The 11,404-nt window shown below is 43.4% G+C and overlaps 1 pseudogene; it reads right to left on the bottom strand.

Annotated features, from left to right (window-relative positions):
- Positions 1-3,062: 3,062 nt before the first annotated feature.
- Positions 3,063-3,180, bottom strand: LOC124709184 (annotated as a pseudogene).
- Positions 3,181-11,404: the final 8,224 nt, after the last annotated feature.

Raw genomic sequence — 11,404 nt, 5'->3', positions numbered from 1 at the left:
GCTAATGACATAACCTGATATATCGTTGGGTATAAACACATCAGGCTCCATGACTTTCAATAATAGGTAGCCATACTTGACTATTAGCGGTACTGGAAATCGTACTCCTTTTAACTCTGTCTGAATCTGTTATTGGCACTGGACAGTTTAAACAGGATATACCATGTGTGGTGCTAGAATGCCTCTCTATGCGTAAATTATAGCACTTACTAATTGTTCATATTCTCTACTTAGTGGATTAAATAGTACATGTAACTTTAGGAGTTATTCGTTAAACGTCATGATTGCTTCAGTCCTCTTTAGACACTGATATGTGGTCCTTACAGAGCAAGTAATAAACTGTTTTAGCTTGGTAATTCCGTTTTTATGCAACTGCTCATTTGCGGCTACTGACGCTACTATTCGATTCAATCCAGACGATGTGGCTCTGACTACTGGTACTTGTTCTTTGGTTAATTTCAAGAACTAATCTGATCTCGAATCCATACGATCTATGTGAGACTTATAACAGGCAGCATCGACCTCGTTGAATGTTCCGAGAAACACCTTGCCGACTTCTCCCACAAAACTGAGAACTCTTCTCTTTTGTGTCCTCGCCGCTCGTGTTAATTGATTTATTAGCGACTTGGTTACTTTTAAGCTTTCTACATTGTGTGTCATCCCATTCATTAGCATATTACATTCTCACTTGCTAAGGTTTAGTTGTTTCAGTTTCTCCTTACATTGTTGCCCTGCCCTTATCCATAGTCTACTTAGTGTGTGAAATCTTTCGTCGAGTGTCGTCAGATTCAAGTAGGTTACAAATTTACAAGCGGTTCTGGTTAGTTCTACAGCTCCTTGATGATGGTAATAAAGTTCGGGGGATGTTTTAATGGTGTGAATCTCCACAATATCATCCATCTCGCTTTGCACGTGACACTGGAAGTCCCGCCACCAGCTAGCCGTCATCAAAATCCACGTGTTAGTGGTTGAGGACACCATAGTGAGTCTGTAATCAAAATTTTGATACGAAATGTCTTAATAATAAAGTTTCAATCTATTACCAGGCACTTTCAACTCTTGCCTCCTGTTTATTCTGATGAAGACATTGGGCAGTTACTTCTGTTACGTCATGAGGGCCTCTGCTATTGGTAGGTTGCTTTCAACCTTACCGTGTGATAATACTCCACCTATCACAGTTCCGCTAGCACCAGAGGTAATAATAAATGGTTTCTTAAAGTCGGGATACTGCAGTATGGGAAGACTGATTAATTTTGCTTATAATTCCTCAAAAGCTTCTTCTTACTGTCTTCCCCATTCGTACTTTTCGTTGTTCTTTAGCAACTTATGCAAAGGAGTTACTTTTTTACTGGAATCCTGGATGGACTTGTGATAGCACCCTAGCAGTCCCTTTTAATTATTTCTCTGTCTTGGGTACTGGGAATTTCTTCTCTATGTTTCGGCCGTCTGGCTACCCTCCGTTATCTATTATTTTATGTCCCAAAAGTATCGCTTCCTTCCTTAAAAATTCACGTTTGTCTGAGTGCAATTTCAGTCTGTGTCTCCTTGTGTTCCTGCAACGAACTTCCATAAGAGATGATGTCATCGACATATACTAAGCATTTTCTTCCTTGCAATCCTGTCATCGCGATGTTCATTAATCTCTTAAATGTACTGAGTGTCCCTTTTAATCCCATACCCTTGTACTCGTAGTGCTGGTAGTTAGTACTAAACACCGTTTTCTCCCTGTCTTGTGGATCCCTTAATATCTGATGGTATCCACTTGCTAACTCCAATGCGGAAAAATTCTAGGCTTTTCCCAGTTGGATCAGAATTGGTGATATATTCGGAATTATGAATATCTCACATGGTGAAACCTCATTTACCTTACGGTAATCGGTCGTCAACCTACACTTCCGTTTTCCTCTGGCATCTACTTTCTTCTAAATTAATGATATGGTTGACGGTTGCTTTTCAGGGATTTTGGCTTTCGAACACAATACCGCCAGCCACTATGTTTTTTTTTTTTTTTTTTTTTTTTTTTTTTTTTTTTTTTTTTTTTTTTTACTCTCTTAGGATCCCCCTCTGTAATTCTGGTTGCCTACAGGTCGGAATATTTACTACTTTGCCTTGGTGTTTAGATAAAATCAGCAATGTGTATTAAATTGCAATGCTATTACTCCTGTTTTCCTATAAAGATTCTGGAGATAAATGAGGTGGAAATCCAGACAAAGTTGTGAGCATACTTTCTCTAAAAGGGCTAACATGTTACTGGAAGGCATCAGGCAGAAAATCAGAAATTCTATTAAAAAAGAAAAAGACTAAAAGAGACCTTATTTGCCATTCCACACTATATCTAAATATGAGGACGAAGGTATGTAACTCCTCAGTCACACTATTACTCATATTAACCAGTTTTTAACTATTCCTGAGTGTAGACAGATAATTGTGTTCTCTGAAATGAGTAACGTTATATAAACGCTTAGCATGAAGTTCAAACGGCTCTGAGCACCATGGGACTCAATTTCTGAGGTCATCAGTTCCCTAGAGCCTAGAACTACTAAACCTAACTAACCTAAGGACATCACACACATCCATGCCCGAGGAAGAATTCGAATCTGCCACCGTAGCTTAGTATGAAGTAGTAGGTAAAAACAGCAATTGGATATTACAGATGGAGTCAAGCGACTTTTTTTTTTCAACCAGCTAGTGTCAACTCGTCGTGATTTGTTATTTGTGTACCATATCTGAAATAAACAGGTCACAGTGGCACTTTATGGCCATTAATGCATATCTTGACTTGTTCAACAGAATGAGATATTGGAGAGTGATATGTCAATGAACGAATAAATATGACAAACCATAATTACTTGAGATAAACTCCTCCCGGACAGGCTATGAAGGCCCAAAGGTACCGACCGGCCGCCATCTCATCCTCAACCACTGGCGTCACTGAATGCGGATATGGAGGGGCATGTGGTCAGCACAGCGCTCTCTCGGTGGTATGTCAGTTTCCGAGACCGGAGCCGCTACTTCTCAATCAAGTAGCTCCTAAAGCTCACAAGGGCTGAGTGCACCCCGCTTGCCAACAGCGCTCAGCAGACCAGATGGTCACCCATCCAAGTGCTAGCCTAGCCCGACAAAGCTTAACTTCGGTGATCTGACGGGAACCGGTGTTACCACTGCGGCAAGGCCGTTGACACTTAAGATGACGCTATACGAGAAAACCATTCAGGAAAACCAACCCCCTCCTCTGCCAGTTTCCTCCCTTAATCTGATCTCATCACAGTGTCATGCTCTGAGACGATTTAAAAATTTAATTAATAATCAGTTCAAAAAGAGAATTACTTAAGGATGGAGTAAGTGCTTTGCGTCACCAGAGTACGTAACAAATAAGAAAGCTAACAGCAGATTTGGAGAAGATAACGCAACTTTAAACTGGAGGCCACTCGTCATTTAGACAACCAGCCAGCACACGGACACTAGAGAAGTCGCCAAGACACTGAGGGGACAAGGTCAAATAAGATAGAGGAAATATTCCACTGACACACATAATGGGCAACAACAGAATTTATCTAGCTGTAAGGCAGTTCAAAGGAGATGGAATTCTACAAAATAGAGAGTCCAGTCGGGCAATACAGCATCAGCATACGTACTTGATTAACCCAGACAGTATTGAGGTCACTCAGGAAGTCTGGGTGGAACCAGATCAGTTATGACGCATATAAAAGTGGCTGCTCTCAGCAGAGAGGAGATTCGGTAATAAGTTGCAGTACGGAAGAGTCTGCTTACGGAACAGCGACGCCACTGCAGCAGCAGATGAAGACTCGAGAAGTCTGTGGAAATACTCTCGGGACACATAACAACTGCGAGATAAGTATCTATTGTACCTCACTTGGAACTGTACTGAACGGAGAATACTATCTCTGTCTCAACGAGTAATACTTCAGGATTCCACTAAATGAGAGGACCAAGTTATAACTGACGACTTGTCTCCTGTACTGCGAAGCCAAGTGGCTATATACTAATACTGAAATCGGCCCAGGAGCCAATAGTTAGCAGATTGTAATAGCACTCGTATCAGATTCATTTCGCTAGTTGACCGTCTGTATAGCATACCGGATACCTTATCTACTCTAATGCTCTATAATGCCAGTTGTATCTAACAGCTCAGATAAACTGTTACATTCAAGTAACAAGTTACAACTTATGGAGACTCTGTCTGCTACACTACTTCATTACAGTCGACAATACTGACTTCAACAAACTCCCAGCCAACCAAGGAGGCTATTTCTCCTCTCATATACACATATCAAAAAAGATTTTGCATCACCCCGGTTCCCAGAACTCCTGAAGACAGACGTTTACTGTGGATATTGCATGACAGACGCAGTCCCTTTGACTGTTCAGAGATGACACTAATCACTAAACTCACCCAAAGATGTAAACAACCATGCATCTGCAGCACCTATTAGACGGAGGGGGTACGACAGCCGATCAGTTCAGTCCGCGGTTCGATCACGTCCGTATCGTTACTTTGTGCCAGGAAGGGCTCTCAACAAGGGACGCGTCCAGGCGGGTCGGAGTGAGGCATAGGGATGTTGTTCGGAAATGCAGGAGATACAGAGAGAAAGGAACTGTCGATGACATGTCTCGCTCAGGCCGCCCAAGGACTACTACTGCAGTAGATGACCGCTACCTACGGATTATGACTCGGAGGAACCCTGACAGCAAGGCCACCATGTTGAATGATGATTTTCGTTCAGCCTCAGGACGTCATTTTACCACTGAAACTGTGCGCAGGAGGCTGTATGATGCGGAACTTCACTCCCGACGTCCATGGTGAGGTCCATCTTTGCAACAGCGACACCATGCAGCGCTTTACACTCGGGCCCAACAACATGCTGAATGGACCACTGAGGATTGGCATCACGTTCTCTTCACCGATGAGTGTCGCATATTCCTTCAACGAAACAATCGTCGGAGACATGTTTGGAGTCAACCCGGTCAGGCTGAACGCCTTAGACACACTGTCCAGCGAGTGCAGCAAGTTGGAGGTTCCCTACTGTTTTGGGGTGACACTATGTTGGGTCGACGTACGCCGCTGATGGTCATGGAAGGCGCCGTAACGGCTGTACGATACCCGAATGCCATGCTCCGAGCGATAGTGCAACCATATCAGCAGCACATTGGCGTGGCATTCGTCTTCATGGGCGACAATTCGCGTCCCCATCGTCCACATCTTGTGAATGACTTCCTTTAGGATAACGACTTCGCTCGACTAGAGTGATCAGCATGTTCTCCAGAAATGAATATTATCGAGCAGGCCTGAGATAGATTGAAAACGGCTGTTTGTGGACGACGTGACCCACCAACCACTCAGGGATCTAATCCGAATCGCCGCTGAAGAGTGAGACAATCTTGACCAACAGTGCGTTGATGAACTTGTGGGTTGTATGCCACGACGAATATAGGCATGCATCAATGCAAGAGGACGTGCTGCTGGGTATTAGAGGTACCGGTGTGTACAACAATCTGGACCACCACCTCTGTAGGTCTCGCTGGATGGTGATACAACATGCAATGTGTGGTTTTCATGAGCAATAAAATGGCGGAAATGATGTTTATGTTCCTCTCTATTCCAATTTTCTGTACAGGTTCCGGAACTCTCGAAACCGAGGTGATGCAAAATTTTTTTGCTGTGTGTATATTATGAAGGTTGTAAAAAGTGAATCCTATTTCAGAAAAGCACCAAACGCCATGATTGCGCCTCGTGGGTAATACTAAGTCTGTAGTGGTGAGAGGCACCACCTGTGCTGGGATTCGACAGTAAAAATTTGGTGTCAGATCTAAGGTTTGCATAATAGAGGTGGAATGAGGCACTGAGAGAGCATAAATGTGGGTTGTAGACAGAGGTTATCAGAGAAGCAGCTGGGTCACAGACACTCACCGTAAGAAGAAGAAGCCATTACGAGTAGCAGTGCCCAAGATTACGAACAGCAGCGCCCCAGATTCGGAGAGCCCAGCAGGCGCCATCCAGTGCGAGTAGCAGAGCCCAAGGCTACGAGTAGCGGTGCGCCAACCCAGCAGAGCAGTCGAGGGTCACCGGCTCCAGACGGCAAGACAACGCAAACCATCAACTATAAGATCATTTGAGAAAATAAACAAAAGTAAAAATGACGTCCTCCAGTAATGACAACATAGGAATAAGTGCTAAGGATGCATTAGTTTTAGTCCCAAAAACCTTTGAAAGGAACAAAACGGAGTTGCTGGAGTCTATTGAAAAGAAACTGCCGTGTTTGATGCACTGAAAACAGAACAGATTAATCAATTATTTCAATATGTGAACTGTAGATGCTAGACCAAATTTGTTGGTCACAGAAAATACAAATAACTGGCAGGAAAATTGTGCGGACAAACGAACCATTGATTTCTATGCAGTTAGAACGTTTCAAGTCAGAGAGTTCTCTGGGGAATCAATAGCCTCATGGGGAAATAGGATAGACGAGCTATTCAAACCGTTGCTGTGGCGAGAGTAACTCCCCGAGATCAAATAAAGGGTGCAGTCGAATTGGTGTATGCACTAAGTTGTGCGTTTTTGCCTCAAGGGTCGTAAACGAGAGATTTCAGACGATAGTACACAGTCGAGACCAGAATGTTAATTTAAACGTGGCTATGAAAATTGCACAACAGGAAGACAGTGCGATCTGTCCATCTGAGAAAAGAATCAGGCTACAAGGGAATAGTGGGCCCAGCTAAGATTGATAAGTAAACGAAAGGTGTAAAGTGGTATAAGTGTGGGAAAATGAGACATATAGGAAAACGGTGCCGAAAGAACGCCAAGGTAAGGGTGGTGTAGACACCCAAGAGGGCAGCCGGAGCTATGCAGTTTCAAGATTTTTATTCTCACTGTGATGAGAAAGGGCATACCAATGCTACATGTACCAAGATTATAATGCCGGGCCATGGGCATATGGCAGAGGGCATAGGACTGTCGATCTCCCCGGTGTTATATCAGCAATAAATACGGACATACAGCACCTCAATGTCGAGAGAAACACGGAAAGTTTCCAACTGTCGAGAGACACACGAAAAGATGCCAGGAGAATGGCGAGGAAACTAACCAGATGGTACGGGCAGCATTCTCACGTAGCCTCCGAGCGGCCCAAGGACAGTGTAATTGGCTGCGACGCTGAAAATGATATGCTGGTGATCAAATGTGACGAATTTGGTAAGGAATTGAAATTTTTTATAGAAGGAGCACACATCAGTTTACTCGAAGAAGCAGCACTGACTACCAAATTACTGATAGATCGGGAAGAAAAATGTTCAAATGTGTGTGAAATCTTATGGGACCTAACTGCTAAGGTCATCAGTCCCTAAGCTTACACACTACTTAACCTAAATTATCCTAAGGACAAACAGACACACACCCAAGCCAGAGGGAGGACTCGAAACTCCGTCGGGATCAGCCGCACAGTCCATGACTGCAGCGCCCAGACCGCTCGGCTAATCCCGCGCGGCAGATCGGGGAGAGGTACGAAGATTAAAAAGAGTAACGCAGGGCACAATGAGCACACTTCGTACAGTGAAGCTGCACTTACAAACAGACGGAAATGTGCCAGGAGAACACAAATTTCGTGTGTTACGAAATGGAGCAGACTTCCCGTGCAATGGTTTGGTAGGCAGGGATTTCCTACTAAATCTAGGAGCCATTACTGGTTATCGAAATAGACGATTAAATGTGAGTGGATATGATACTCTAGTATTGACTGTACACGAAGGGAAGGAACCACAGTGACCGACAGGAACATGGGTAAGTGACCAGAAAGATAAGGATACGTCAATGGAGATACATGAACAGAAACAAGGACACAGAAAATGAAAAGGATAGAGAACTGAGTGTGGAATTAATGAAAGAAAACAATTTTCAGTGAAAAAAGAAGACACGTCAAAAAATTTGGAAGACGCGATCACGAAGAAACGATAGGACCCAGGGAAAAATGTAATGAGATTCAGATTAGAAGGACATGACAGGATTCCAGAAGGATGAACTTATAGTGCCAAAACAGGAAGTAAGGAAGGGTGTATACAGGGTGGTCCATTGATCGTGACCGAGCGAAATATCTCACGAAATAAGCGTCAAACGGAGAAACTACAAAGAACGAAACTTGTCTAGCTTAAAGGGAGAAATCAGATGGCGCTATGGTTGGCCCGCTAGATGGCGCTGGCATAGGTCAAACGGATATCAACTGCGTTTTTTTAAGTAGGAACCCCCATTTTTATTACATATTCGTGTAGTACGTAAAGAAATATGAATGTTTTAGGTGGACCACTTTTTTCACTTTGTGATAGATGGCGCTGTAATAGTCACAAACATATGGCTCACAATTTTAGAGGAACAGTTGGTAACAGGTAGGTTTTTTAAATTAAAATACCGAACGTAGGTACGTTTGAACATTTTATTTCGGTTGTTCCAGTGTGATACATGTACCTTTGTTAACTTATCATTTCTGAGAACGCATACTGTTACAGCGTGATTACCTGTAAATACCATATTAATGCAATAAATGCTCAAAATGATGTCAGTCAATCTCAATGCATTTGGCAATACGTCTAACGACTTTCCTCTCAACAGCGAGTATTTCGCCTTCCGTAATGTTCACACATGCACTGACAATGCGCTGACGCATGTTGTTAGGCGTTGTCGGTGGATCACGATATCAAATATCCTTCAACTTTACCCACGGAAAGAAATCCGGGGACGTCAGATCCGGTGAACGTGCGCGGGCCATGGTATGGTGCTTCGACGACCAATCCACCTGTCATGAAATATGCTATTCAATACCGCTTCAACCGCACGCGAGCTATGTGCCGGATATCCATCATGTTGGAAGTACATCGTCATTCTGTCACGCAGTGAAACATGTTGTAGTAACATCGGTAGAACATTACGTAGAAAATCAGCATACATTGCACCATTTAGATTGTTATCGATAAAATGGGGGCCGATTATCCTTCCTCCCTCAATGCCGCACTATACATTAACTCGTCAAGGCCGCTGATGTTCCACTTGTCGCAGCCATCGTGGATCTTCCGTTGCCCAATAATGCATATTATGCCGGTTTACGTTGCCGCTGTTGGTGAATGACGATTCGTCGCTAAATAGAACGCGTGCAAAAAATCTGTCATTGTCCCGTAATTTCTCTTGTGTCCACTGGCAGAACAGTACACGACGTTCAGAGTCGTCGCCATGCAATTCATGGTGCTTAGAAATATGGCACGGATGCAATCGATGTTGATGTAGCATTCTCAACACCGACGGTTTTGAGATTCCCGATTCTCGTGCAATTTGTCTGCTACTGATGGGCGGATTAGCCGCGACAGCAGATAAAACACCTACTTGGGCATCATCATTTGTTGCAGGTCGTGGTTGACGTTCCACATGTGGCTGAACACTTCCTGTTTCCTTAAATAACGTAACTATCCGGTGTACGGTCCGAACACTTGGATGATGTCGTCCAAGATACCGAGCAGCATACATAGCACACTCCCATTGGGCGTTTTGATCACAATAGCCATACATCAACATGATATCGACCTTTTCCGCAATTGGTAAACGGTCCATTTTAACACAGGTAATGTATCACGAAGCAAATACCGTCCGCACTGGCGGAATGTTTCGTGATACCACGTACTTATACCTTTGTGGCTATTACAGCGTCATCTTTCACAAAGCGAAAAAAGTGGTCCAACTAAAACATTCATATTTCTTAACGTACTACACGAATATGTAACAAAAAATGGGGGTTCCTATTTAAAAATCGCAGTTGATATCAGTTTGACCTATGGCAGCGCCATCTAATGGGCCAACCATAGCGCCATTTTGTTACCCCGTTCAAGCTAGACGAGTTTCGTTCTTTGTAGTTTTTTCGTTTGATGGTTATTTCGTGATATATTTGGCCCGGTCACTATCAATGGACCACCCTGTATATACCTGAAGCATTAGTGCGAAATATACAGGGGAAGTTTATTATCAGTATGGTAAAGGCAAATGAGGCCCAGTGCGTCGTTAGTTCTGTGTGGTTAATCAACGAAAACATTTGCAGAGAAGCAACCAGAAGGAGAGTGAGAGGAACGCTAGAATGGGCACAAGATTAGAAAGCATGAATGTGGAGGAGAAAGGTGCGTTGCGAACGGAACGTCTAAACGAGAAGGAATGACATGAGTTAGAGAAATGTTGTAGAACATATTGCGATGTGTTTCACTTCAAGGGTGACAGGTATTACCCCAAATATTTATACCTAAGGTAAGAGTATATTTTAGAGGATATATAAAAGTCCTTCTGAATGCTCACACAGTGGCCACTTCTCCGTACCTAATGGGCTACACTGCTCAGACCTTGGCCACCACTCACAAATAGATTGTTTAGTTATAACAAAAATGGGTAGCCTTGTACTACTTATTTCTCCGGTGATTATTATTAGGCGGACAGTAATACAAATGAGAAAGAAATGTATTGCAGATACACTGTTGGCACAGAAAGGTCAACAATACCTAATGATGTAAATAGAGAAATAAACAACTAATTATGGGTTACTATTTCAACCTATTTCATTCACTGTTTATCCACTGAGATGCAATATTAATATACACTAAGATGGTATCTGTTCTTTCGGACATGTCCGAAAGAAGAGATACCATCGGTGACCATGCAGCTCGTTAGAATGAAATTGCAATGAAATGAACACCCTTAGCTGCTTACAGGCGTTGACATACGTCAGTGGGGACAGATGAAAATGTGTGCCCCAACCGGGACTCGAACCCGGGATCTTCTGCTTACATGTCCGAAAGAACAGATACCATCTTAGTGTATATATATATAGTCAAGGCACACCGGCCACTTGACCATCTTCTTCTCCTGTGCGAATGCACAAACAGTGCCCGAACTCTTACGGGAATCGGCAACGCGCCGCGAGTAATGAGTATAATGGGCGAGGGCACTACGAATGTAGTGCGGGACAATACGTTGACAATGTGGGTTTCGCGGGAGGCGTGCCAGAGATAAATCCATGCAGTCGCGCTGTCCTCTGTGTCCTCGGTGGCTCAGATGGATAGAGCGTCTGCCATGTAAGCAGGCGATCCGGGTCGGGGCACACATATTCATCTGTCCCTCTTGACGTATGTCAACGCCTGTAAGCAGCTAAGGGTGTTCATTTCATTGTAAACAATATTAAGTCAGGTAGAAAATTATCACATGAGGTTGTTATCGTCCTCATTACATACAGCACACAATATACAGCATACAAAGTTTACAGTTCTGACATCTTATCCACCCAGTCATTGCCTGCCATTTCAGACTCTTTGCTGAAACGATGTTGTATTTTGCTGTGCCCTGCCAACTGGAATGCTAACCACCACAAGT

The sequence above is a fragment of the Schistocerca piceifrons genome, chromosome 7 (assembly GCF_021461385.2).
Source record: "Schistocerca piceifrons isolate TAMUIC-IGC-003096 chromosome 7, iqSchPice1.1, whole genome shotgun sequence".
In the NCBI taxonomy this organism is placed as follows: Eukaryota; Metazoa; Arthropoda; class Insecta; order Orthoptera; family Acrididae; genus Schistocerca; species Schistocerca piceifrons.
The sequence above is the reverse complement of the archived record's forward strand: the minus strand, read 5'-3'. Positions and strand labels throughout refer to the sequence as shown.